We start from the raw sequence: 4,830 nt of genomic DNA on the forward strand, positions 1-4,830 counted from the left end.
CAGGTGTTTAAGTAACCTGAAGTCTTACTGCTATGGACTGGCAAGCTGGGTTTAGAAACCAAGTCTCCTTGGCTCTTGGTTCAGTATTTTCTAACTTTCCCTGCTCTCCCCCCAACCCCCGCCCCTGCGCCTGCTCAGACCACTGCTGCATGTGAGGGTAGTTTGTGTCTGTTGTGGTTTCATATAAATCTCTATCCTTCTTCTCTATACATTTTACACTACACTGTTTAGCTAACTGATAAAAACAAATATACTGTTCTGTATATAATTCTAGCAAGGCTACACTGTTATTATAGGCAAAACAACAAAAACAAACATATCTACATAAATCCCACAAGCAAGCAGATGGGCTATAGCAGAAGTTCTTAAACTTTTGCTCAAAAGTTGTTTAGCATCTTTTTTTTTTTTCAAGACTCTTTAGCAAGCAGACTCTTTAGTATTAAGTTCCAACTCTGCTATGGGGGAAAACTGAGCTTTGAGAAAAATGAAAGAAAAAGTAAAGATGGAAAAAAAAAGATGAAAACAATAAAAAACCAGCTTGAGAGTCAAAGTACTTTTATTCTAAAGTTCTAAGTGTGCAAATAACATGCTTTCCATATTAATGTAAATAGCCAAACCAAAAAAAAAAAAAAAAAAGGCATATAAATATGCTCCTCAGTCCTTACTTCTATAGGTCTTACTATCTTCCTCTGCATGCCCAGCCCATCAAACCTCACTGCCTACCCACTTCTTACAAGGGAATCCCTGGGAGAAGTTTGCAAACTGCCATCAGTTGGTCACAACTATGCCTTAAACCAGTTTCTTTTTTTAAGGTTCTTTTTAAGATTTTATTTATTTATGTATGTATTATTTAGAGAGTGCACGCAAATAGGGGGAGGGGCAGAGAGAGAGAGAGAATCTGACTTCACACTGAGCACAGAGCCCCACATGGGGCTAAAACTCATGACTGAGATCATGACCTGAGCTGAAATCAAGAATTGGATGCTTAGGGTGCCTGGGTGGCTCAGTGGGTTAAGCCACTGCCTTCGGCTCAGGTCATGATCTCAGGGTCCTGGGATCGAGTCCCGCATCGGGCTCTCTGCTCAGCGGGGAGCCTGCTTCCCTCTCTCTCTCTCTGCCTGCCTGTCTGTCTACTTGTGATTTCTCTCTGTCAAATAAATAAATAAAATCTTAAAAAAAAAAAAAAGAATTGGATGCTTAACTTGACTGAGCCACCCAGAAGATCCAAACCAGTTTCTTAATTCTAGCATGGTAAAATCCTTCTTACTTTATAGGGCATGGTGGTCAAGGTATTTATCTGGAGTCACTTTTTCAGATAACAATTTGGCAAGAGGTTAAGTGACATGAAAAAGCTTGCTTAATATAATCCACACAACATGCAAGCATGATGCCTCTGTGACAAACTGAAAACATTTCCGGACTGAGATCTGCCAGTATATTTGACTTAACTTTCTCTTCAAGTCGAATGTCTCCACATCTTAATTTCTTCTCTCTCTTCACCTTACCTTCCAATTGTTTTTGCCCTGAAGAATCAATTTCGTGTTCTCTCTTCTTTTTTCCAGTGTGTTCACCATATATTGCTAGAATCTTTCTGCTATTCCCTGATTTTTTGGTCTTCTTTTTCATTTGTCTTTTCCCCTTCTCATCCTTTATTTAAGGTGTGTGGGGATTGGGGAGGTGAGGAGGGCCAGATGGAGAGGGAGAGAATCTCAAGCAGGCTCCATACCCAGCTCAGAGTCCAACGTGGGGCTCATTGTGGGGCTTGATCTCACCAACTTTTGAGATTGTGACCTGAGTTGAAATTGAGTCAGACGCTTAACTGACCGAACCACCCAGGCAGCCCTCTTTCCATCCCTTATTAAGCCTTTATCACTTCATCCCTCTTTGGCTTTCTCCTTCTTTCATTTAAAATATGTGCATATACATGACTTACAGAGCAGCCCATTTCCAGAAAACTTTTGCATAAATTTCTTAGGTCAATTTATTCATTCTGCAAATATTTGCCTAGTACCTCCATTCTGCCATTGTATCACATGCCAAGGATTTAAATACACATGAATAACAACTGGTATCTTCCTCAGCGCCCTCACAAAGCACACAGCGGTGATAAGAGCACGCTATATTTTAAGTTTGTAGGTTCTACGCCAGAAATATGAACAAGTTGCTATGTGAAGATGAATCCATAGCTTCTTCCAAGTTGGTGGGAGGGAGGACATGACAATGTTGGGAAGGATTTACAAGGAAGACTATAGACCTGGGTCTTTGAAAGAAGAGCAGAACTTCAGTAGACTGAGAGTGGAAAGGATAGGGGTAAGGTACCAAAAAAAAAAAAAAAAACCCAACCAAACAACAACAAAAAGCACGTCTGGGGAGAAGGCAGGCATGAGCCAAGGCAAAGGCAAAGTGCTCTACTGTTTAGAGAAAGCTAGATAATTTGGTGGACTGAAATAAGAGGTGATGAGGAGAGGAAAAGTAGTCTGGAATGATACAGTGGGGCCAGACTAGGAAAGCAAACTGACAATCTTACCACAGGAAATAGGGGTACAATTAGCTCTTGAATTTCTGGCATTAACACGGTAGTACTGAGTTTAAAAGGGTGATGTAAAAGGAAAGTAGTAAGGAGTCCAAGCAGTTAATGTGCAATTATAGTAGTAACACCTATATAACCACTACTCTTCGCCTTTTTGCTGAGCTGTCTGAAGACAAGCTGTCAGTGTCATTGATTACAGCAACCAAAAGCCTTCCTTGTGTGGCCACCAACATTCAAGCCCTTAGTTATGAAAACTCCCAAGAAGATGGGAATTTAGATGATGTTTTCTTACACATGTATTATTAAATACCATGTATGTAGGAATGATCCATCTGTTTTCATTTGCTTTTGCAAGACTTCCTAGTGATAAATGTAGAAAAGCTAAAATTTAAGATCCTTAACTATGATTTTGAGGAACTGGGGCAAAATTTTTAGTTTTTCTGTGGAACGAGATCCCCGAATGTATTACAGGAAAATATTTGATAGAATTTGGGGATAGGAGGGCGCCTGGGCGGCTCAGTGGGTTAAGCCGCTGCCTTCAGCTCAGGTCATGATCTCAGGGTCCTGGGATCGAGCCCCGCATCGGGCTCTCTGCTCAGCAGGGAGCCTGCTTCCTCCTCTCTCTCTCTCTCTGCCTGCCTCTCTGCCTACTTGTGATCTCTGTCCGTCAAATAAATAAATAAAATCTTTAAAAAAAAAAAAAGAATTTGGGGATAGGATACACAATTTCTCAAGAATACATCTCATCCACAAAGTCAGTACAAACTGTAGAAATCTTCCAAGTCACGATAGCTGGACAGTTTTCAAGGCTTCTGGGTACTTACCTTTGACTTCCACTTTTATGCATCTGGAGAGTTCCTAAATGGGGATCAGGGACCACTACAGCATGAATAGATTTTGTAGAGATCTTGAATACCCACTTTATGCATGCATGTAAGCATGTACACTGAACATCTTTCTGGGCATAAAGGTACACACCTTTCATCAGATTTTCGAGGTTTTCCAAAAAGCTTAATAACCACTAAACATTTAAATGAACAGATGTATGTAGAATGTGCCAAATATTATTACACTTTAATATTTGTGAGACTTCTTAATAAAAGCATGTTATGAAGTTCAATGTCATGACAACCAGAAAACTTACTTTCTAAAATGAGTTCTGCACCTTTAGGTCACAGTGGTTCACACAATGCTCAGCCCACTGCAACAGGACTTCTGGCCCACTCCCCTGGAATAACCTCTACCGGCAGGATGAAGTTGCTTAACTATAAAATTCAAAATACATTTTTGGTACTTATTTTGATCTCTCAGTAGTACAGTAGAGTGGAGAAAATACAGACTCTGGAGACCAACTGCTTAGGTTCAAATCTCAGTTCCATCACTTTCTAGCTCTGCAGTTTCAGGCAAATCACTAACTCTTCTGTGCCTTAAGAGAAATATCCCCCATAAAGTTTCTTCATTCATATGGTGTAAACAGTACTTACTTTGACTTGTGAATGTGAGATATAAGCTCCAAACAAAGCCAACAGTGTCAATACTAAATTTACTTGGTACCTGGGATAACTCTTTTCTTGAAAATCGCTGGAAACCTGCCTCCTATGCCTCGTTCTACTTCTAATGGCTCCTCAGTTTTGTCTCCCTACTTTCAGGCTTATCCCTAAAACATGTTTTATACTTTGGCCAGAAAGATCATTTGAAACCATAAATCTGATGCCATCTCTTGCCACTGACATTAGTGTGGTCTAAACTCCTTAGACAAGTCTTTTTATTACAAGTCTTTTTATTACCACTTACCAATCTGATTCTTCTTCCTCAAGTCTCAACTGCCCAAACTTACCCAGTAAGTTAAGCTGAACCAAGCTAATTACCATACCCAGTATGGGTCTCACTCTTTTACTCATGATATTGCACAAACTATTGACTCTGTCTGGAATACCTCATTCTCCTTCTTTTATCACACTCCTTCCCAAAGTAAATTAGGTATCCTTCCTTAATGTGCCCCCAATAACACTAGATAGCATTTATCACATTCTGTTTTACATGCCTCATTGGTTACGGACACATTTCATCTGGTCACATCTTCCTGCTACCTCCCATAAAGAACAGAAGTGGGAGCCACATCATGACAGACTTGTTCTCATTTTTCTACCATCATTAACATTAAACCACTTTCTCATTCCTTTCTTCATCATTCTGCTGCCATCCTCATTTTTTAATTAACCCAGTGAGTTTGGTAGAAATGTACCCAGGAAGCTTCACGTACACAAAATAACTATATAACAAAACTTCACACTGAAGGG

The sequence above is a fragment of the Neovison vison genome, chromosome 2 (genome assembly GCF_020171115.1).
Source record: "Neovison vison isolate M4711 chromosome 2, ASM_NN_V1, whole genome shotgun sequence".
In the NCBI taxonomy this organism is placed as follows: Eukaryota; Metazoa; Chordata; class Mammalia; order Carnivora; family Mustelidae; genus Neogale; species Neogale vison.